At 51.1% G+C, this 24,631-nt stretch overlaps 1 long non-coding RNA gene across 1 annotated transcript in view; it reads right to left on the bottom strand.

The window, feature by feature from the left end:
* LOC118555551 (uncharacterized) overlaps positions 1-24,631 on the bottom strand; it is a 153,611-nt gene continuing 128,980 nt past the window's right edge. The window contains exon 5 of the long non-coding RNA XR_004927047.2: positions 1-225. This is a non-coding gene — a long non-coding RNA (uncharacterized LOC118555551). The remainder of the gene's footprint in view (positions 226-24,631) is intronic.

The following is a 24,631-nucleotide window of genomic DNA, read 5'->3' as shown; positions in this document are numbered from 1 at the left end:
ATAGCATATACTAACGATGCAAAATAGAGATAAGCCAATTTCTGGAATCCAGCAAACATTTAATAAATCTTAGGTACTATCATTGGAGAAGCAGCCCACAGATTTTGTCGAATCGATGAATGAAAGTAAAAAAGTGAAACGAGATGTTTTCTCCCAGCCCACTCACGGCGGCCCCTGTCAATTTTCTGGTGTGTGTTCTTCCAGATTTTTCCTCTGTTCCTATAACTGCATTTAAAAAAAAAAAAAATCAAAACTCAGAGGATTATCCTGTACATGCTGTTTCATGCTCTGTCTTTTATTTAATGAATTGTAAACATAAAATTCAGCTCTTGACGACCTGCGCGGAAAGACGGAGTCAATGGGGCGAGTCATGTAACAGAAGGGAATTACTGTCATTATCAAAGCTACCCGCAACCTCTGCAACAATCTGCGAGGCTGGGCCTCTGATCCCCTGTTGAGGCCAGGGCCCCTGCAGCTAGCACCAGCAGTTTCAAAGGTAAGCCCATCGCCTCTGGGTCCCGGCATCAGCTTCTCTGGCCCCGGGTCCTCCCCAGACCCCGCGGTGACACAGGTGAGGACCCTGGCCAGGGGGGGCCAGGCTGGGGGACCCCACGCCCAGCCTGGCCCCCCCCCCCCGCGGAGCGGCTCCATCCGTCACGTGTCTGTCCCTCCCACCCTCTCGCCTCTCCTACGTGCGTCTACAATCGTGTGCTCTGGGGAGGGTCCGGGCAACAGCTGCCTTTGATCAGGCCAACATCTGGGAGGCTCGGCACTTCAAGAACGCTGACTGGTGATCAAAGGTGGGAACGCTGTGACAGCCCAGGCTTGGCAAGGACCCAGCCCGGCTAAATGCATGGGTGGGGGAGGGGAAGGGCTGGGGGATGGGGTACGGGGTGGGTGGGGAGCGGGGAGCAACACCTACCCCCCAACCGCAGGGGCCCCGCGCTGAGGGCCGCGGCGAGGAGCATCAGCTCTACCTCTGTGACCTTCACTCTCTGTGCCTCAGTTTCCTTCTCTGCAAAATGGGGATGATAAGAACTCTAAAGCACTTAGAACGCTGCCTGGTGGCCGGCGAGAGGTGTTGCTGTGTGGTCAAGGCTATTCTTATTCCCAGAGCCGGGTCGGGGAGAGAGTGACAGAGTCTGCCTCTTTCCAGAAGCGTTAGTGCTTGCCAATTTGTGATGAACGATTTTGGGCCCATTTCCCCATCGGTAAAATGGAGAACCATAACCAGGCTTCGAAATCAGGCAAGAATCCTTTCATTCCATTTGACCTGAGGAGAAACTGAGGTCTGAAGGTGGGAAGTCACGCAGCTGGGAATCAGCCGGGTTTTTATGCACTTGGGAGGTTGCCCAAATTGGAGGGTTGGGCTCCTGCTCAGTGGGCCCAATGCAAAAAATCACTGGGTTTTTCAAGCCAGGCCTTCTCCCACTTTCTCCTACTGATGGGATTCAAACACACCACCAGCAGCAGGTCATTTAACCTTTATTCGGTTATAAATTTCTTAGCAAAGTATAACGTCCGGACAGGAGAATGAACGCTTCCGCACCCTGAATTGTCACAAACCCAACACATCTATGGAACCAGCAGCCAGGTGGAGAAGCAGAACATTTCCGGCCCCTCAGAAATTCCCTCGTCTTCCCTCCTAGTTACTAGCCACTCCACAGAAACCGCTTAGCTTTGTTTTTATTTATCGCATGCTCACTAGGAACCAGGCAAGGCAGGAAAGCACCTTGCAGGTACGACCTCACGTAAACTTTGCAACAATACGATGAGGCCAGCACTATGATGGTCCCCATTTTCCAGACGAGAAAACTGAGGCACGAAGAGTCTAAGTTGCTGGCCCAAGGGCCGCACACTGGTAGGTCAAGTTTCAAAGCCTCAAGTTCTGCCCACAGGACTGTGTACTCTTGTTGTTATAGAGATGATGCTCTTGGGAGTGGATCGAGGGGGAGAGCATTTAGGGAATCAAGCTTTCAAACAACAGTGTGTAAGGCCGCAGGATTTTTAGGGAAATAGAGCTGTTCAGGGGCCCAGGGGGCTTCTGCTGATGCCCGTGAGCTCCTGATAAGCAGTGGCCTCTGGCTTGCCCTCAGGGACCGGATGCTACAGCCCCTAGACCTCTCTCCTCTTATCTCCTAATTCTCTTTCCCAGGAGCTTCATCAGGCCATATAGGGGATGTGCTGATGGCACCAGGGAGAAGGTCACTCCCCTTTCCCTGAAGTCTTAGCCTGCAATATATCTTAGCCTGGGTCTAAAAGCAGAGCTTGAGGCAAGGATTCATGTGCAGGCAGTAGACCAGGGAAGTGATCCCAGAGGGTGGGAATGAGGGACAGGGAAGGAGGAAAAGCCAACGTGGGCCCGTGTTACTGACTTGACCACGGCTGCAGGTGGCTGGTGTGTATCCTGCAGGACCTAGAAAGCCTCCCAAAATGCCTCTCAGGAGCCTCTGCTCAAGGCATAAAGGAGAGATGCATTCTTAATTGGCCCGCATCCTCCTTTGATCAAGGTGACCCCATGACTGTTAACTCCCATTCACTTCTAGGTTGTGGGTTGGGGAACTGGGTCTCCACGTCAGTGGTGGGGGTGAAAGGTGGGCTTGAGTAGGGTGCACAAAAGAGTCTGAGACACTGGATGCTACTGGGAAGGCTTCTCTGAGTCCATGGGCTGGGGGCTGGCTCATTCTCTCCACAGCTAACTGGTCACCCTCCCATCAGTCCTTTCCCCCTCCCTACCCCCTACACCCTGGTGATCACTGTCCTTCCACCTTTTGCTCTGACACCATCCCCAAAACCACGAGATGGGTCCTGCCTTACTGTAAGACATCCTGAAATTGTGTTTCCCAAATATTCTTATGGCGAAGTCCTAGCCTTGGTACCTCAGAATGTGACCTTATTTGGAAACGGGGTCATTGCAGATGTGATTAGTTAAGACAAGGTCATATTGGAGTTGGGTGGGCCCCCAATCCAGTATGCCGGTGTCCTTATAAAATGGGGAAATGTGGACACAGACATGCACACGGGGTGACTACCACATGAAGATGAAGGCAGAGATCGAGGTGAATAATCAACCGAAACAGCAGGTCCTCTCTCTCCAGAGCGCGCATATCCACATAGAATTTTTGGAAGCAGCTTTCAGAAGTTCTCAAATAACCCCGAAACCGTCCGTGGCCTAAGAGACATTCTGGAGATGGTTAACTGCCCAAAGACCCAGAGCCATCTCACGTGGGAGGGAAGAAGCACCTCTGAGCTGATTCACTCAAGCGGGTGGATATACAGATGTTCTTTTTATGAGAAACCTTTGTAGAAACATAAATTGTGGGAAGGGAGAGAAGCCTGTAACCTTTCATGATGGGGGAAGCACAAGTAGCAAAACCCGGAGGATCGGGGATGAGTGATGCGCACTGAGCCCCGGCACGGCTGCCGGCTCGCGGGAGGTGCTCACCAACGCTTGGCCCTTTCTGCCGGCCCCTGGGAAACAGGGACCTGTAAACAGGATCCGGGACATGCAGACCCAAAAAAGGGACACAGGGCTATTCATTTGAACCCCATCACCCAGGTTTCTGGCAGATTTGAACCATCAGCACTCCGCCCAGCCTCTGTCTCTTTTGTGTATCTGTGAGCATCCTCTGGCTTCTGGGGGTTTTTGCTCCTCGTGGCTGCACCTGTCTTTGGAGCCTGCCCCACAGGGCGGAGGTGCCAGCAGACAGGCTACATCCTGGGGCACCACGCTGCAGCGACCCTTAGCCGGCTAACTGGCTGCCACGGGAGTGTGAGGGCTCAGCTCCCGTGTCTCGAGTGATTGGGACAAGCTCAGAGGTATAACTTACACTCCCGAGCTCCCCATAGGATCAGGCTAAGCCGAGGCTTTGCTGAAACCTCATCCTGGCTTGGCTTCTTCTCTGTCCCCCTTCTGCTTCCCTCACATCGCCTACTGACTTCTCCCAAGCACTTCCTTAGTAAATCATGTGCCTAAGACCCTGTGTCAGTTCGTGCTTCTGCGAATCTGACAGAAGCGGGGCTGTTCAGTCTGTTCTGAGCATCCCGAATACCTCTCCAAATATCCTGGGATGTCTGCTGTGGGTCTGGTCCAAATTGTGTCAAGTCATCCGAGAAAAGAGACTAGCAGGGGATATTATGAGAGAGAATAACAGGAAAAGGCTCCGTTAATAAGGTGATCAGTGCAGATGCTTTGACATAAGCCAGTTTCTCCACCTTGGCATTGTTGACATTTGGGGCTGGATGATTCTTTGTTGTGGGGGCTGTCCTGGGCATTGGAAGATATTGAGTAGAATTCTTAATCACCCAACATGTCTCCAGACACTGGCAAATGGCCCCCCAAGTTGAGAACCACTGCTTTGAACCAAGGCCTGAGTAGTGAGTAAGAACCAAGCAAAAGCAGCATGTTGGGAGAGGAAGCAGCATGTGCAAAGGCCCTGAGGTGGGAAGAACTTGGGACACTGGAGGAACTAGAAGGAAGGGTGATGTGGCCAAGTGCAGTGAGCAAGAGGGGAAATGGTACCAGATGAAGCTGGGAAGATGGGCAGAAGCCAGATCACACAGGGCCTTGGGGGTCACAGAGAAGATTTTCAATTTTAACTTAGGACCAGAAAGTCACAGAAGTGTTTTTGTTTGTTTGCTTTGCCCCCCCCCCACCGTTTTTAAAAAGATTTTATTCATTCACCCGGACACACAGAGAGAGAGAGAGAGAGAGAGAGAGCATGAGCAGGGGGAGAGGGAGGAGCAGGCTCCCCGCTGAGTCAGGAGCCCGATGTGGGGCTCGATCCCAGGACCCTGGGATCATGACCCGAGCCGAAGGCAGACGCTTAACGACTGAGCCACCCAGGTGCCCCTTGCCCTTTCAATATATATTAAATGTCTCCTCTGCTCTAGACACGGTGTGGTTGGAAGTTAAGAGAAGGGCTTTCAGAGGAAGAATCTTAATCTTTGTATACTCATTCCTAATTCCTAGGGCTGCTTCTGCGCATTTCTTTCCAGCTCTATGTCCAGGGCATCATCGGATGTTTTGAGTTGGCTACAGAAATTGGCATTGCTACAGATCAGGACCTCGCCTTCCATGTGCCCCAGGAGGTCATTTTATCTCCCAGGAGAGGCAGTTCACCTCTTCCTTTCCTTCCTTCCCTCCCTCCCTCCTTCCTTCCTTCTTCTCCTTCCCCTTCCCAAGTCCCTGGCTTCAGCCTCCAGGACGACGTGAACAGATGTGGCAAGAGTGGTCACCTTGGTCTTGCTCCTCATCTTCTGGGGGACGCTTTTCGGTCTCTGGTCCTTAAGTCTGATGCTTGCCGTGGGCTCCTTGTAATCCGGTTGAGGAAGTTCCCTTCTATCCCTAATTTCTTGAGTGTTTTTGTGTGTTTCATGAAAGGGGTGTTCGGTTCCCAGAAGCACTGGTGGAGGAGTAAGTACCTTGAGCAGACTTTTTCTCTCACTTTCCAAGGCTCACTCTGACTGTTCAGAGGAGAGCGGCCTGCAGAGGGCAGGGTGGAGGCAGAGAGGCCAGGGAGCGGGCGGTGAGTCGTCCGTGTCATCCGGGTGAGGGACTCTGGTGCTGGCAACAGAAAGAGCGTAGCTGCAAGATGACACCCGAGAGGGTGTACCCAAAACATGTGCCTCCCCCCAGGTCGAGATTTTTAGCAGCAGAGTCAGGAGCGCTTGATTTATTGCAGGAGGCACTGGGGTTGGGGGGTGGGAGATGGAGGGGGGTGAGGGAAGCAGGATTGGGCAGGGGAGGGGGCTGAGCCAGGGTGGGGGTCTCAGGTGAAGTCTGGCTTTGGCCCGGCCCTGGCAGGGGGGCCTCAGGAGCATAACCTGCAGCACAGAGTTGCCCCCCATATCAGTTATTGGCTGCTCTGGGTGAGGGGTGGTGTAGCCCCCTGGGGTCTCCATCTCTGGGTGAAGTGGTTGGACTCGGTCAAGGCCAGTTCTCCGGGATGGTTGTGGTAAGCCAGCTGCTGGACTTAGACCAGCTCAGGGGTGGGCGCATCAGGCATAAGGGGGGTGTGAGTGGGGCCACGTGGACATATATGGCACATTTATGGCACACGGGGCTCAGCACGGTGCCAAGTTGATCAAAGGAGTGTGGGACAAAGTTTTGCAGTTGAATCACCAATATCCTTGAAAAGATCAGGGACGGGCAGGTGTGTGTGTGTATGTATGTGTGTGTGTCTGGTTGGGATGACTAACCACCGAATCGCTTTTCCCAGAACTGAGGGGTTTCCTAGGATGTGGGACTTTCAGTGCTAAAACCAGGACAGTCTCAGCTTGGGACTGTTGGTCACCCTGCGTTGGAAGGTGGCTCGAGCCACCAAAGATGTAAGGATCCTAATAAAATAAGCTTTCCCTACAGACTGCAGGGGACGTGCCTTTACAGAGTCCATTTCTACTATTTATGCGGTGATAAACTGACCAGCAGGAAGCATTTTCCAGGCATGACCTAAACTGAGTCCCGCTCCTAATATATCAGAAGATGGTAGCTTGGCTGTGGTTGATCCAAGTCCTAGCTTGGAGGAGGGGGAGATGTTTCCCCAGGGCTTACCTCTTCTGTGTCCCTGTCACGTGGGCTGTGAGGGGAAGGCCTGTCATCCGGATTTGCCTTCTGACTGCTGTAAGCAAGTCAGAGGGACCCTGGCATCCAGCTTACCCGCATTGGCCATCTTTTTGCCCCGTAATGTTTCCCTCTCCAGAAAGAGAGGTGGACCAACTTAGATCCTGAAGGTGTTTCAAGTTTCCCACTCCTCAAAGCTTGCCCTGAATCAGCTCCTTCTACCAGGATTGGGACGTGCAGATGACCTTCTTCTGAAAGGACCATCTCCCAGACCCCTCTCTCTGCTTTGCCAAGATACACAGTCTCCACCTTTCCTCCCAAGCCCAGTGCCCAGCTGTCTCAGAGAGAATGAGCCCCTTGTGAGCCCTGCAGGGCAGTCCTGCGCGGGGTGGTCCCCTGGCGTCTCCGTGAGCATGACCTCCTCTGCCCTGGGATCCGCCGGCCCCAACCAGAGCTGGCCAGACTGCCCCCACCCCCCTCCCAACCCCGGCTCCCGGGCAGCTCATGCCCAGGCAAGGCCACACCGCCTCCCACTCTGGTCAGAGGTCTGAGTTTTCTTGGAAGCATCTGATGACGATTTTCAAAAACCTTCTTTTACTTCTTTTCTAAAAACAGCCCATAAAACAATCTTACGGCCAAAGGCAATGTATCTTGGCTGGGGCCTGCCCATGCATGGGCAAGCTGATGAAGAGAGATTTTTTTCCCTCCCACTTTCTGCCTAATACTTTGAGAAAGTTGACAGCAACTTGGTTTTCTATTCTCAACTTTTAGGGAAGATTTTTTTTTTTTTTGGAAATGGGTCACCTTCATAATCTCCACGTGTCTAGATGTTGGGGATATCCCAGCTTACCCCCTCTCCTCCGTAAGACTTGACAGGCTAATGGTCACTCTCTTTTGAATGGAATTTGCATAGGAATTGGTCACACAAAATGTAGCATGTTGAGGACGGGTGTCAAGGAGGCAGTGAGTCTGTGCCAACCTCCTACCCGGGCACGAGTCCCGGGATGCCAAGAACTATAGGCACATTGTCTGTTTGACAGGGGACAGGAACCAGGGAGGTGGCCTTCTGCTGCAGAGGAAACTTACCACACTGGGCATGGGGCAGCTCAGGATGTGACCTGGACAACTGTCCTCTCCTAATGGCTGAGGCGAGCCTAGCCAAGCACATCACACACATGAAAACAACCTCACCTCCAGCTCGGGACAGATCAAAGACTCAGACCCCTAGGTGGGGAGGTGTCTTGGGCTAGACTCCCCCCAGAAGCTGAGCCTGAGGCTCGGAATCGAGTGAAAGCAGTTTGTTTGGGAGGGGATGCCCAAGAGCGCTGGGCAGAGGGTGGGGGCATCGAGCCAGGGAAGATGCAGCCTGTCAGAGATGGAACCACGCCCGAGGCTGCCTTTTATTCTCCTTTCCCAGTGTCACCAAGCCTTGACTTGGTGATCGGGCAGCCCTGTGTTAAAAAAGGCCAAGTTGTGGGGCGCCTGGGTGGCTCCGTCAGTTAAACGTCCGACTCTTGATTTCAGCTCAGGTCATGATCTCAGGGTCGTGAGATCGACCCCTGCGTTGGGCTCCATGCTGGGCATAGAGCGTGCTTAAGATTCTCTTTCTCCCTCTGGTCCTCCTCCTCCTGTTCACTCACTCACTCACTCTTTCAAAAAACAAAAAAAAAAAAGGAAAAAAAAAGAATTAAACAAAAGCCAAGTTGTCTGAAATGCAGTGGATTTTGAATAGGTGAATGATATTGTATCCATTTGCTGGGACTGCCGTAACAAAGTCTACAGCCCAGGGGGCTTACACACTTATTTTCTCATTGTTTTGGAGCGTGGAGGCCCCTCTCCTGGGCCTGTGGATGGCCTCCTTCTGCTTGTGTCCTCACGTGATCTTCCCTCTGTGGGAGCCTGTTCCAAATCTCCTCTTCCAGGAGGACACCAGTCAGGATTAGGGCCCATCCGAATGGCCTCATTTTAACATTATTACCTCTGTAAAGATTCTAGCTCTAAATACAGTCACATTCTGAGGTGTGTGTGTGGGGCGAGGGGAGACATGATTCGGCCCATAACAGATACCCTGGAGATTGTACTGCAAACCACAGGAAACGTTTTGCCCAGTATTAGGATGGTTGAGATTTTAGTTTGATTGCATTGGAGAGAATGAACATACCGCCCCCACCCCCAGAGATATTTACCGTATTTCATTAAGTGATTTTGAAGAAGCTTCTGGACTGTGACATCCAGCACATGCCATAGTGAGACCATCCCTCTAGGAATAGTTACTAAATCCCTGATGGGATCAGGGATTTAGGTAAATAAGCAGGTTCGAGCACCATTTGCTTCCAGGAGCATCATACACAGGGATGCAGACTGTTATCAGCCCGCCACCCTCAAATCCGGATGCACATTAGACTCACTGGGACAGCTCTGAAAAATCCTGACCAATCACATCGCGTTCCCTGGGGGTGGGGCCCGGGGAATCAGGAGTTTTCAAAGCTCCCCAGGTGATTCCAATGTACAGCCAACATGGGAGAAAACACTTTTTTTAGGTTCATGGGTTCCCCAAATAATACTTTTTGTGGTTCAAAGAAAAATAACACACCAGCACCCAGGCGAGACTTTATTCTCATCCAGGCTTTGGGATTACCCGCAGGATAAACAATGAACGAGGGAGTGTGGAGTTGACTTTTCCAGCATCACTGAATGCTGCGTCCACACATTCTTGTCCTGAATCACCAGTGGGAGCTGACACACCCTATTTCAGAATGTAGCCGAGGTCTGTTTTAATCGGGTGCTAAGACACACATACACAGAGGGGACTATCACAAAGGAGGATGTCTATATGGACGGATTCCTGGAAGCAGGAAGACTGGTGTGGCACAGGGGCCCACACGGGGATGCACCAGGGTGGGTCAGGACACAGGGGCAGTGAGGGGTGAGAGTCTTCATGGTGGATTCTCCAGGAAAGGCAAGGCAAGGCAGGCTAAGCAGGCTTAAGATGGGCTCATTTGAATAGTTTGAGGGGGCTCTGGAGCATCATGGCTGTCCCTAGCTCTCTGCTACCTGGCCCTGGGGTGATGAGGACACTAGGGGGACAGTGGCCCAGAGTGTGAGAGCCCATGGAGGGGCTGGGTGAGGATGAGCTCTGGATTGGTTGCCTTACAAGTCTTTTACTTTGTCTAGGAATCCGTGGGGGCCCCAGGGGCAGTCTCTCCGGGATCAGTGAGAGCCCGATGCCAAAACATCAGAAAACACAGAAAATAAAAAGGCATAATTAATACATCTACCTGCGGCAAGCTTCGGGAGAAAGGGGAAGGCAGGTGACTTCCGCCAGGCCAGGCGGAGCTCTGCTTAAATGCTGCCTGTTTGAAAAGTGGTCATGAGGTTGCCAACATCCCTGCAAGTTCCCCAGGTGGCTCTCATTATGCAGAGATCAACACCGGGCAAAGGCTGGGGGTGAGGTAAGGAGGGAAATCAAGTGAGAGGAGACAGAGATGACAGGTCCAAAGAGCACCAAATCCCACTGGACAGACGGCAGTGAACAACTAGACAGCCAGGTGACAATCACTGGAAAAATGATCCTGCCAGTCCCAAGGCTCCCGGTGTATAAGATCCCCCAGGATCAGATGAGCATCCAGGGAGGAAGAAGAGATGGACGGGGGTAAGAGAGAGGAAAACTGATCCTGGAGTGTCTGGCTGGGAGATCCTTCGGCTGTTCCGCAGTCTATATTGTCTCATTATTTGGATGGGCACTCTGGACAAGAGAGGGAAGGGGACTCATCCAAGGTCACACAGCAAGGGTGGGACAGAGCAGTGACTGGGACTTTGGCCCTCCAGGGATAGAAGCCTCCTTGTGTGCCCCCACATCTCCTCTGGTATACACAGCCGGACCCCTGCTGTAGGTAACGCTTGGGTTCCCAGCTCTGCTTAAATGCTGCAATCCCTGGGGATGTGAGGTTCTGTGCTCGCCTCCCTGACACATGTCCCCATCACCTCAGGGTCCGGGGCAGAGCCCTTCCCTGATTTGGGCTCATTCTGGGCTCACACACAAAATTGGGCCCCGGTCCCTCAGCTCTCCAAAGCAAACCCTTCATTTTTCAACAGTGTTACTTCTAATTGTGCTGAGACTTGGCACTTGGTATGTACTGGGTACCCGTTTGCATGGGCACATGCTTCCCTCACTTAGTCCTCCTATGCCTTGTGAGCTAGGTTTTATTATTAGTTCCATTTTTTTGGGTGAGGACACTTTGGGCAAGGGGAGCAGAGATACTTTCCAAACAGTGGGGTTCGATGTATATGTTAGGAACTTCTTTTTGTTAAACTCTTCCCTCTAAGGCACTTTACCTACGTGATTTCGTCTCATCCTTGAGACAACCCCATGAAATTGGTTCCATTGGCATCCCCATCTCACAGAGGAGGATGCTGGGGCAGAAAGAGGTGACGTGTCTTATTCCAAGTTACAAGGCTCACCAGAGGTGAAGATGTAATCGGGACCCAGGCTTCCATATGGTCTAGGCTAACCCCCTAACCTGTGCAAGAAGAACTGCGACTTCTTAGCCCTGTTTCCCTTTCTGGCTCCCTTTCTGCCCCAGCATCCTGTTGCCATGGAAACCAGCCACTCAGAACCTCACCTTCCCCGTATTTCACATCCGTGGGTTTCTGCTCTGAGCTTCTCTGCTCACAGCAAGACAGCCTTTGGCCATCTGGACATCTACACATGGCGGGAAGAGTTCAGGAGTTAACATTCTCCAGGCAACCCTTGACTTACCAGGTCCGGAGCTGGTGGATGAATGCTCTCCATGCCCTTCCATGTCTCGGGTAGAAACATGTGAGGTGCATCCTATGTGGTTGCTCATCGGGTGCCTGCGTAGGACTGAGCCCGTGTCCCTAGCCGCTCCCAGATCAGTAACGCACCTTTGAGTTGGCTTTCCCTGGTCCTCCTTTCCCCCATCGGTCCCTCCCCACACCACTCACTGCTCCAGCTCCCTGGGATCACTTCCCAAAGTCACCTTTGTCTTGGGCTCAGACGTGGGGGACCCAGAGATAGCACAGTTCATAGTATCTGTCTATTTGAGACAGTCTTCCTCAGCATCTAATATTCGAGCATCAGTCTTCCCCAGTCATGTGTGGGGAGCCTTTTCCATAGATTTTCTGCTTTAATCTCCACAACCCCAGACGTGGTTCCAGCACAGATGGGGAACTGGAGGTTTCGCGGGTCACGTCGCTTGTCCATGTGGTGTCATTGGCCTCACAGGGGTGTCGTGAAGGTTCTGGGGGTCGATACTCAGTATTTGCTGGACACATGCTTCTCCCCCCAGACTCTGTGCCATTCTAACGGACTCACTAGAGAGCATGACTGTCAGAAGCAGATCTTTAAGATGCTCAAGAAGCCTCTAGATCAGTGGTTCTCAACCTAGGTGATTTCCCCCTAACCCCAGAGACATTTGCCAATGTCTGGAGCCATGTTGGGCTGTCACAATTTGGGGGGTACCCACTAGTGTGGTAGGCACAATAGTGGTCCCCTCAAAAACGTCTGTGTCCTAATCCCTGTAAACTTGCAACTATGTTATGTGACGTGGCAAAGGGGGATGGGGGTTGCAGATGGAATTAAGGTTGCTAATCGGTTTACATTAAAATGGGGGAATTATCCTGGATTATCTGGGTGGAGAAATGGAGTCGAAAGGCTCCTTAAATGGGGAAGAGAGAGGCAGGCAGAAGAGAGTCAGAGATGGGACTTCGGGCCAACATTCTGAGAGACGCCATGTTGCTGGCTCTGGAGGTGGAGGAAGAGGCCACGAACCAAGGAACGTGAGCGACCTCTAACAGCAGGAAGATGAAAGGCAATGGACTCTTTCCTCAAGCTTCCAGAAAGGAGCATAGCCCTGCTGACATACTCATTTTCGCCCAGGGAGAGCCAGGGCAGGCTTCTGACCTATGGACCTGGGAGATAATAAAGTGTGATGTTGAAGCTGCTGAGTCTGTGGTAGTTAGTGACAGCATCCCTAGGAAACAGAGCAATACAGCCCACTGGCATCTGGAGGGTGGCGGCCCCCGGGGACAGTGCTCAGCACCGTCCATTGCACAGGACAGCCCCATCACAGAGACCTGTCCAGCTCCAAATGCCCATAGTTCCAAGCTTGAGAAGGTCCAGCAGTTCCAAACATTTGTTGGCAGCGGAGGGAGTCACGAGTCCCTTTGGGTGTGGAATATAAGTCAGGGGCCTCTTGGCAGAGAAGCATCTCGTGGGCAGATGTACACAAACCTTTGCATACAGTTTCAGGGGGGTCAGGGAAGGCCCTTGGGGTCTACAGGTGCAGCTTAAGAACTTCTGTCCTAGTAGAGAGGCAGGATCCAGCTCTTCCCAGGCGCCGGAATAGAGAGGACACCTGGAGGCCACTGAGGAACCCTGGGTAGTGTTTTGGAAGCGATGGGGAAGGGTGAGATTCAGTAGGTCCCATTTTTCTTCTCTTTTTTTAAAAAGATTTTAATTATTTATTTATTTGACAGAGAGAGAGAACACGAGAGAGGGAACACAAGCAGGGGGAGTGGGAGAGGGAGAAGCAGGCTTCCCGCTGAGCAGGGAGCCTGATGCGGGGCTCGATCCCAGGACCCTGGGATCCTGAGCCAAAGGCAGATGCTTAACGACGGAGCCACCCAGGCGCCCTGAGACTCCCATTTTTCAATAAGCACTAACTCAGACCACATACTCTCCTTGAAGCCAAAACCAGAGAGGAAGCACCGCTCTCCCTTCCTTCCTCCCACAAGGCCCTCCCCTCTGGTTGGCACACAGAGGTAAACCAAGCCAGCCCAGGCCCCCTGAGGAGTGAGAGATTTGAGCCCCTGTGAACTTCCAGGAGGATGCTGGGACCACCACCCTCACTCCCCCCTCCCTCCTTGGGGAGCCAGCTGCTGGGGGAGATATGCTGGGTTCTAGCTGGTGGGCCCATCAGGGTATCCTGGGGCAGATCCGGGGCTTGGGGTTCAGCCAGGAGGCTGGTAGGTTTTCTCAGAAGTGTGGAGTTTAAGGCCCAAGCCTCTGGCTGGCTCTGCAGAGAGCGGTCTGGGCTCTCCTTCCTCTGTGAGCCTTGGGTGAACAGAGCAGGGGCTGGGCATGGTCTCTGTTAGAAGCCTCCCCTTTTCCTCTTTCCTCTTCCTATTTCAGAAGAACCCTCCCCACCAAGTCCTCCTCCTATGGGCTCACATGGCCAGGAATGTGCATTTAAAGATCTGGGCTGCTCAGGACACGGGGCCTGGAGTCAGGGCAGTAGAAATCTTCAGCGGCCCAGAAAGCCCTGGGGGGCCAGCTCTCCAGCAGGTGGAGGGCACGGAGGGCTGGGCTAGGGGGGCTTCAGAGGCTTCTGGGAAGCTCTCCCTGCCCCTCCCTCCCAAATCCTCCCAGCCTGCGGCCCATCTCTGTGCTGATGCCCCTCCTGCCAAAAACCATGTCATGAAGAATCATGGAGTCCAGGGCAGATCGGCAGGCTTGGGGGCAGAAGATGATGGGGGTCTGAGGCCCAGCTCTGGCCGAGGTGGCCAGCATCACTGTTGAGTGTTTGGGGGCAGTAGTGATGGTGACGAGGGCCAGTAGGTGCTCATGACGACGGATAAACACCTTCTAAGCTCGTCACATGCTCCCTCAATCCTCAGACACACCTGGGAGGGAGGGAGGGTTAGCCCCCCCACTGCACAGATGTGTGTGTGTGGGGGGGGATGGGGAGAGAGAGATGGTTGGATGACAGAGGGGAAGGGGGATGGGGAAAGGAGGGGAGAGATGGAGGGATGGGAGGGAGAGAGGAGATATATATGCCATATATATATTATAGATGTAATATATATATTATATATACATATATGTACGGATATATACATTCACTGATAGATATGTAATTATATTTGGGTTCAGGAGGGCTGGGTGGCCCCGTGGTCACCACACCACCCTTTGCATACCCAGGGCTTACACAACATCTCAAATCCAGGACTAGCTACCGGTTGGCAGAGAGACTGGGGAGGGACTGGACTGCCCTGAACCTCTCAGATCATGCCAGGGCCCTGCAGCTCAGGTGACCTAATGTAACCCGGAATGCCTGCTGTTTGCATGTAAGATGCAGTCCCGTGTTAAGACGCAGAGCAGAAAGGGAGGAAGCCCAGGAGTGCACATTTAAAGACCTGGGCTGCTCCAGACCAAGCTGGGTTCAAAGCCCTCCTCTGCCACTTAGCAGCTGTGTGACCTCGGGTGAATTACTGCCCCTCCTGAGCCTCAGCGTCTTCCCAGCTATGAGGGGGCAAAGGCAGTGCCTGGGGTCCCACAAACAGCAAATGGCAGAGCCAGGGTTGGGACCCGGCTTCTAACACCCGCGCACAACCTTTACTGCAGCTCCTGTGTGTCCTCACGTGAATCGCCGAATTGATTGAACACGCTCCTGCAGAAGGGGGCGGCAGGCTGGAGGAGCCCAAACCCCGTCTATGGATCTAGAAAGGCTGATCCTCCAGGAGGTAAGAAGATGCCAGAGCATGGGGTTCACTGGCAAGAGCCATGGGCCGATGGCTAGCCTTGAGGATGGGGCTGGTGACGACCGTGACCTCGGTCAGCTGAGTGTCGGGCAGTGGGTGTGACACCACCCCGTGTGGGGGACATTCTGAAATGCATACGAGGTGCTTTCAAACTTCTCACCCTTCCCCAGATTTCATCCTGACCACATTCTGCACGGACACCCTCGTCTGTCCCGTGTTCTGTGGGGGCTGTGGCCCCCCCCCACTTTCAGGGATTTGTAGCTACAGCTCACGGATGGACTCTGGGGAGCCAGAAGCACACGTGGCCAGTGACTGGTCCTTCTGACAAAGGGGGGGCAGAAGCAGACATCCCTCCTTCCTCAGGAGGGAGGGGGGTTGAAAGGACCCCTAGACAGCGCGACCCTCCACCCCCAAGGGAAGGCCTTTTTGGGTGTACCTCAACTTCTAGGATATTCCAAAACGGGCGGTATGTCAAGCGATAGGACATGATTGAGTCATCAAAAATGCATCTGGTCATCTCATTTTATAGGTGGGTAGACTGAGGCCCCAAAGCAGCGCTTTCTTCCGTAATAGTATGGTAAAAAGAGGGCTCCTGGGTGGCTCAGTTAAGCGTCTGCCTTTGGCTGAGGTCATGATCCCAGGGTCCTGGGATGGAGTCCTGTGTCAGTCTCCCCACTGAGTGGGGAGTCTGCATTTCCCTCTGCCTCTCCCCCTGCTCATTCTCTCACTCTCTCAAATACATACAAAAAAATCTTTATAATAAAATAGCATGGTACAAAGAATTTTTAATCTTTTTCACAGGACAGTATTTTCCTCCAGAAGAAAAAAAATAAAACACTTAGGCTTATCAAATTTGGAAAATGCAAATAAGAACAAAACATAGTAAAATAAAACTTAAAAAAAATAAAGAATCGCCTATAATTAATAATACCATCCAGGTGTGACCATGGGACACTCATTTAACGTATGAAGGGAAGAGTGTACAATGCACATCTGTGTTGTTTTTAATCTCTCTCCTCCTTACTGATGCCGGGATGGAATAATTCAGTTGCTTTCATGGGAGCCTCCCTTTTCCACCCCACAGAGGGAATGCAATCCCTCCCGCCAACCTCCCCTCCCCTTTCCAGGCAACCGGTCCCCCTTTGGTGGAACTGTTTTTCAAGCGCGGCGAAAGTTAGCCACAAGGGGTCCCCCACACCCTTCAAGCGCAAGCAGCCCTCCGCTGGTGGAGAAAGGGGTTTGGAGCCTGAGAAACTCTGGTTTGCATCCCAGCTCTACCACTTGCTCTCCTGGAAGCGCTGGGCAGGTGACTCGACCTCGCTGCACCTCAGTGTTCCCATCCGAGCACAGGGGACGACCATCCTTTGACCCCCTATCAAATTATCATAGCATGGTGCCTGATGCCCACAGGCACCCAGTAAGTGGCCACTCTTCAGAACGTGCTCGGCTCTGCTGCCCTCCTCCTTCCTGAAAGATGCGGATTAAAAGGGTCCCCAGCTCATGAGGGTCATGGGCGGGATCAAATACATGCATAACTACCTAGCCAAGAGTTTTGGTGGATTGAATTTTAACTTTCTAACCATTAATGAATAATTCTGTTGTCTTTATTACTCTATGGTCCTGGCCAGCTAATGTCCCCATTTTACAGGGAAAAAAAAGGAGATAAATTAGGCTAAGCCTTTCCAGGAGGTCAGAAGGGACCGTGAGCTTCCCCGAGGCCCCATCCCCACCTCGTTGCCAGCATACTTTCTGCAGGACCTCCTGATGGGGCCACGGAGGGGGGGGCAGGCAGGGGAGGCCCCCCAGCCCCCCCACCCCCAGCAGCTGCTCACACAGACTATGCGGAACGCAGCACAAACGTGCCCCGAGGGTCGTGCAACGATACGAGCCGGTTCCCTGTCAGTCCCCTCGGAAGACTGAGTCCAGACCCTGTGGTTACAGAAACCCCCTCCGCAGCCCTGCGTGCGCCTCTTCTCTCCTTGGAGAAGTCCATTCAAGTGGCCCCGAATTTTGCAGGGACACACGCCCTCTGACACTGGTGACTCCCAGAAGGGGTAGTGATAGAGGACACTTTCCCAGCCTCCCCCTGGCAATCATCTTGGGAGACCATTATTATCTATGGGGCTGGGGTTTGAAGCCAGGGGCGGACCGAGTCCAAGGTCAGAGCGCATATCCACCACAAGGACAGCTTCCCGGAAGAGCGTGTGCTTCATAAATACTGGCCCTGCTCTAATCTACGTATCTTTGCATGCATTTATCTATCCATCCAATATATATATACAATTAATCTATGTACATAAAAATGGACAAGGGAATATTTATAGGAAAGAGAATATATATAAATGTGTGTATATAGGAAGATAGATAGGTAATGCATGAACACATACACGCAGGGGGAGTCTCACACACGTACACATAAATTGTTGGGAGGATTAAAACATCGAGGAAGGTACTGTTGTCATCACTCTCATTTCACAGATGAGCAAACTAAGTCCCAGAGATACCAGGTACCTTGTTTCAGAGCCCATGCTCTTAATGGAAGCATTCATGAGCCCGGCTCCATGCCTGGCACAGAGGAAGCGCTCAGCACATGGGGAGGCTCTGAAGAGAGCCCGGATAGGCAGCCAAGGGGGTTCCTCCACATCCATGCTTTTTAACTGACCTTCTGTAGGGTGGGGGCGCAGAGCTGGGTTATCTCACTGTGGCCTTTCAACCTCTCGGGGGAGCTGGGGTCAGGGCCGGGGCAGCAGGCCTGCCGAGAGCTGGTGGGGTAACATGGACCCTGTCAACGTGAGACATCCCAGGAGGGCTGCTGGGGAGGGCCCCAGGGGTAGCAGGGAGGGGGCGATGCTCTGCCATGCACCATCTAGCCCGGGAGAACAGCCTGAGGGCGGAGGGGCAAACAAGAGGCCAGAGCTGCTCCTCCCCACTCGGCTTCCTTAACCGGCAGCAATTCCTGGCTTCAGTTATAATACCTAATTTTGTAGTTTTGAGTCGTGGTGATGATAGGTCTTTAAGGAATACGGAGACATGCAGAGGGGTGTGCCCTGGGGTGTGCCCTGCTAGTACCGACAGGTAACCAACAGCAACCATCGGACGTGACACTTCCCCACTCTCACCATACTCCGGATAATACACATACGTACACACAGGATCGCTCCCTTTCGGCAAAAATTGGATCGCGCCAGATTGTTATGCTGCGATATGCATTTTTCACAGCTGTGTCCTGGACATGTTTCAAGGTAAAATTCACGGACTGACCTCATCCTTTTTAAGAGTTGTGTAATACTCCACACCGTGGACACATCATCCCTTAGCCATTTCCCTGATAGACGCGCAGGTCACGCCAGTTTGGGGCTTTTTTTTCTTTGATGTTATAAAGTGTGCTACAATCAAAAACCCTTCCCATGCTGAGGACTTACTGCTCCTTCTGTTTTGCTAGGATAAAGTTCCACAAGAGGGTCAGAGGCCACGTAATTTTGGAATTTTAGTAGATTTTATTAGATGGCTGGCAATTCACACAACCTCCAACAGCCCACGTGGCCTGAGTGTTATCTGTGTGTGTGAGGGAAGGAGGGAGAATATCAAGGATCAATGAGTCTGTACATGAAAACGGTCAGCTCTCCCCTTCTATATATAATTAAGGCCTCTCTGTAATATGCAGTTGGGAGGAAATGTTCTTCTGCCGTGTTTAAAGGGAGAAGTAAATAAAAATCGTGTTTTCTAGTTTAACTAGCACCCATTTCATAAAGGAGGAGACTGGGGATCTGGAGGGGAGGTGCTTGTCCCGGAGACCAGGACAGCGGCGGCCAGAAGAAGGGAAGCAGCCTGGGAAGAGGGGTGGGCTCTGGTCAACTTATGATCAAATGGAAGGATGGGGTGCCCAGGATGGGAGGAAGGAGAATCACCATGTGGAGCTGACCCCACTGGCCCTCCACCCAGGTCCCCTTGAAGCCCTTTATCCTGCCTGTGTCCCCATCGGCCCACAAGAAGGTGATTTCAGGCAAAGTCTCATCCCGGTCCTGCGGGGCGCTCAGCACCGTGAATTATGGCCCTGAATGTGTCCGCCTCTCTTTGCCTCTCCTGCCTCCCCCTCTCCCTTCCAGGCTTCTCCTGGGGACAATCCATTAATAAATCCCTTGCACACGAGTCTGGTCTCAAGGTCTGCAGACGTGAGACCTCGCAATGATGGCAACGCCTCAAAGCGCTCTGTTGAGGGTGATTGGTCCGTTTCACAACTATCCGACAGAAGGGCCGGAGGCACCTCAAACTCCCCCACACGCTGCCGAGGAGAAGCTAGAGTCAGCTTGTAAGGGGGGGAATTTGGCAGCGTAAATCAGGAAGCTCAGAGTCTGTATGCTTCTGGCTCTTGTCATCCTCCATCTCTGAAAGCAGCCCGAGAAAACAGCCTTACTCACTACTCACTGGGTAATCTTGTACAATTCGCTCAGTCTCTGTAACCCTCAGTTTTCCTCATCTGTGAAATGGAACAATCAGAGCAGCTGGGTCATAAAGTTGTGTGACTTAATGCATTTCATTGCTTAAACCCCGGGGCCTGAGTAACGAGTAAATGCCAAATAAATGCTGTTGCTTATCCCACTTAAAGCCCCTCGAGCACTTGCATTTCCAAAACGTGGGAAATAGTAAATGATCACAGTTATAGGAGGGTCTATTAGTAACTTGATTTTTTTTTCCTGGAAGAATATAAAGGACTCTTAACATTGGTTATTGTGGGGAAATGGGATCAGTAGTAGTTAGGGAGAACTTTTACTTTGAATTTCCTTCCCTATCGTACCGATATTCTTAACAATAAAAAGAGCATCAAGAAGTACAAACACAGAGTGGCAGCAAGGGTTACCGAGGTGACGATACAGGTCTGGCCCCTGGTAAGTGTTCTGAGGACTTTAGAGATACTTGCTCATTTCCTAGTAACTGTTTATGATCCAGCTACTGTCATCATCCCCATTCCAAAGTTGGGGCAGAGGCACTAAGAGCCTCAGGAACTTGCTCGAGGTCGCACAACCGGCAGGTGGTGGGTCTGGGATTTGAACCCTGGCCGCCTGGCTCTAGATTCTATGCTCTTGACTACTGAAGATGCTGATGGGTTAAAAACACTCATTTTGGGGGCACACGCTCTGGAAGGTGCTGGTCTTCCAATCCACGAAGCCTCCCTCATCACATGATAAACTGAAGACACCTGAGCTGACAATTCCAGAGCTCGGGACGCATCTTTGATTCTGAGGCTGATGAACTAGGTGATCTGAGTGTGGGGGGGAAGTGATGATCTAGCCCAGCCCATCGGAAGGGCCTTTGGCTCTGGGCTGAAGCTCCAAGCCTGTGCCAGGAGAAGTTCCTGAATTAAGCCTACAAGGGCTTTGGGGCTTGGGGCCAGGTTCCTTTGCTTTGTAGACTGCTCAGCCGAAGCACGGGGCAGCTGTGGTGCGCCCTTGGGGGTCAGGTACTAGACTCAGCCGTCCTTCCCCAGACCTGGCCATTCAAGAATCTACTGAGTTTCAGGTCATCTCGGCTGGCTCACCACCCAGATGCCCCTAGGCTCCCTCTTCAGGTACTGCTGTTTTCAGAAAGTGGTCCGGGAACAGGGTGTGCCGTCCTAGGGCCCTGGTTGGGAACTCTGTCCCATAGTGCACCAGAATTCGGCAGCCTCCTTACCTGGCCCTGAGCTACTATAATGTCAGAGGCTGAGCTAGACCCTCAGCTGGGCCTCAGGGGACATTAAATTCCATTTCTAACAAGGCTGCAAGACACTGGAGCCATAATTGGCCAGACAGGACTCTCTGTGGGGGTGGCTGGGTGGGGGAGGTGACAGGGCTAACCTGGGAATGACCTTGGGGATTTCTCAGGCTGGAGCTCAGCCATGGTCTGAGCTGGGGGTTCACACTTGTCTCTATGGTGCTTGTTTTGGCAGAAAAAAAAAATGATAGTGTGACCTTCACAAAATTCAAGCTCCAAGTTTCAGTTTTCCCCCCTTTCAAGTAGGGACAGCTACTTCTCTCATCAGGACCCTCATGAAGGTTCAGTGGAAGGCCATGTTCATGGTCATGCTCAAGGTAGGTGTCCAGCCAGGTCATAACTCACACCTGGGGTCACCTGGGAGGGGAGGACAAGCTAGGGACACACCAGATGTCAGACCAGGAGAGAAAAATAGATAATCTGCAAAAAAAAAAAAAAAAAAAAAAAAAACCAAGAATATTTTCATTATTATTGTATAATTAAAGAGAAAGCCATATAAATTAATATAATAAAAGTCTCCCTTGACCCTCCCCAGAGGTCCCCATGCAATGAGCTGGAGTTAACTCTCCAGCCTTTCTTTCAATGCATTTTTATATTTCAAATATAAATGCACATCTCTGTAGTCTGGGAGGTAGGGTTTTTTGAAAGGAAGATCATATTCTACATATTTTTTACATAGCATGTTGACAGATAGTGATTTTTATGTAGCGCATCTCTGAATGGAGCAAAAACGTTTTCAGCTTCAATATGTGTGGCTCGGTTAGCATTTCGTCCTGTGACAGATCCCTGAGTAGTTACTTACTCGCTCCTTCCATGCTGGGAACTTAGGTACCAACTTTCCCCATTGCTAGTCATTCTGCACATAAACAGCACTGTGCTTGTTCAACTCTGTGCATGTGTAGTATTCTTTCCATAGGCTACCTCTGTTGACTTCCCAAAAAGACCCCCAGAGAAAGCTGTCAGTCAAGAAAATTGAGTTGCTAGACTCACTGTGGTAAGAGAGCGCCCCTCCCTGACCATATCGGTGGTGTCTCAGAATGGGAAGTGGGGCAGAGTCCTTATAGGGCTTTAAAGGTTGGGATGGATGGTTTTAAGGTGGGTCTTGCAGGGCAGGGAATGGTTGGGATCAGGCAAAGTCTATGACGTAATGGCTCTGGGCAGGGACACACAGTGGGGTGAGGATTTGGGGCAACCCTTGGCGAGCAAACGGTCATGACGTCAGGTGCCCAGCCTCATTGTCTAAGGGCAAGTATGTCCTGAAATCAGCAGCTAGGTTTTTTTTGTTTGTTTTCACTTGGCCTTGGTATTGTTTAACACAGGGACAGAAATTGATGTCGGCTTCAATTTTCAGTGTCTACAAGGTGAATTTTTGGATCCAAGTAGGACTGTTTATAGCTCCTACAGCTCAACACACACACACACACACACACACACACACAACCGACTAAAAAATGGGCAGAGGACCTGAATGGATATTTTTCCAGAGAAGACACACAGATGGCCACAGACACATGAAGAGATGCTCAACGTCACTCATCATTGGGGAAACGCAAATCAAAACCACAGTGAGAGATCACTTCACACCTGTCAGAATGGCGATCACCAAAAAGACAAGAAATAAGTGCTGGCAAAGATGTAGAAAAAAAAGGAAACCACCTGCATCGTTGGTGAGAATGCAAACTGGTGCAGCCACTATGGTAAACAGTGTGGAGGTTCCTCAAAAAATTAAAAATAGAACCAGCAATTCTACTTCTGTGGGTGTTTATTCAAAGAAAATGAAAACCCTGACTTGAAAAGATACATGTACCCCTAGGTTTATTGCGGCATTACTCACAATAGCCAAATTATGGAAGCAAGCTAAGTATCCATGGAGAGATGGGTGGATAAAGAAGATGTGGTGTAGATACACAATGGAATATTACTCAGCTGTAAGAAGAATGAGTTCTTGCCATTTGCGACGACATGGTTGGACCCAGAGGATACTATGCTATAGTGGAGTAAGTCAGACCGAGAAAAATAATTCCTGTAGGATTTCACTTATGTGTGGAATATAAAAAAACGAAAAGAAAGACTCATAGATACAGAGAACAAACTGGTGGTTGCCAGAGGGGAGGGGGCTAGGCGAAATAGGTGAGGGAGATTAAAAGGAACAAACTTCCAATTATAAAATAAATAAGTCACGGGGATGTAATGTACAGAGCAGGGAATACAGTCAACAATATCGTAATAACTTTGTATGGTGACAGAGGGTAACTAGACCTATCAAGAGGATCATTCCAGAATGTATGAAAATGCCGAATCACGATGCTATACACCTGAAACTAGTAAAATGTTGTATGTCAATTATAATTCAACTAAAAAATTTAAACAAATGTTTAAGAACACATTGAATAAAGATTTTCCTAACAAGCTAATAAAAACAAGCATGACTGCTTAGAATGGTCAGCGCGCAGCTATAATGAAGAGCAGAGCACCTGCTAGTCAACTTCATTGTTGCTTTTCCATTCTTTACAGACAATACACCTTGCAATTGCTTGTGCTTGGGGCAGCCACGCCCACTGCAAACCTTTCCTCTGCTCCCCACTGTGTGCCAATGATTGGCACAGAAGGATTTTGGAGAAAAACCTGGCAGGAGAGGGCAAAGTTAAAATCAATGTCAGCTATAAAATGATTCCTTTCCACCGTGTGCCTAAGCCCATTGCGCCTCCTTGGCCCAACACAGCTTCCAAGCTATACTGCTGCTATCCGTATCCGAGGCTAATTCCCTTCTGGAAAAAAAAAATCACTTCTCCAATGTTGGCATAATTTTAGATGGATAGAAACAGTTGCAAAGATAACCCAGGGAGATCCACACCCCCCCACACACACCCTGATGTTAACATCTTCCACTACCAGGGAACATTCATCAAGGCTAAGAAACGAACGATGGTTTAGAACCACGAGGCTGAACTTTATTCTGACTTTATTCCAATTTCACCACTTTGTACACAATTGTATCTTATTTTTGTGCCAACGTCTTGTCCAAGACTCCACACTGCATTTTCTCATCCTGTCTTCCTCCCATCGATGGCTGTTCCTCACTCTTTCCTTGTTATGTCATGACCTTGACCAATTTCAGGGGTACTGATCGGGCATTCTGTTGAATGTCCCTAGAGTTGGTCTGATGTTTTTCTCATGATGCCACTGGGGTTATGGGTTACTGGGAAGACCACCACAGAGGTGAGGTACCTTTCACATCATGTCAGTCACCTGCCCTCGTGGGTTGCGTTAACCTTGATCATGTGGTCTAGGTGATGTTTGCCAGGTTTTTCTGCTCCTTCCCACGTTCTCTTATTTGTGCAGAGTTGGGGAGAGGGAGGAGGAGGAGATTAAGCCCCACCTCCTGGATGGGGAGGTATTTGCTTATATCATTTGGATTTTTTTCTATAATGAAGGCTTGTTCCGTTCCTTTGTAAAAAGAGAATTTCTCAAATTCCACTAAAATACTCATCTTTCTCCAAGATGGATAACAGATTTGATGGATTGAAGATCACTGCCCCACACTCCAATTTCATTTAAGTTGTGTTGATTGGGGTTTCCCCCAAAAGTTCTCAAGCAAGATCCTCAATACCAACCGAGTTCCTTCTCAAGAGCCCTTGGACAACCGCCTGCAGCCAGGCATCAGGGGGCAACTGGGTGGCGCCTCAGATGTGGCTTCTCAAATGGTGACCCCTCGGCCAGCGGCATCAGCTGGGAGCTGGTGAGAGATGCAGAATGCCAGGCCCCACCTGGACCTCCTGATTCAGACTCTGCATTTGAACAAGACCCCCCAGGGGA

Source organism: Halichoerus grypus, chromosome 13, assembly GCF_964656455.1.
Source record: "Halichoerus grypus chromosome 13, mHalGry1.hap1.1, whole genome shotgun sequence".
NCBI lineage: Eukaryota > Metazoa > Chordata > Mammalia > Carnivora > Phocidae > Halichoerus > Halichoerus grypus.
Note: the sequence above shows the minus strand (reverse complement) of the source record. Positions and strands in the feature narration are given on the sequence as shown.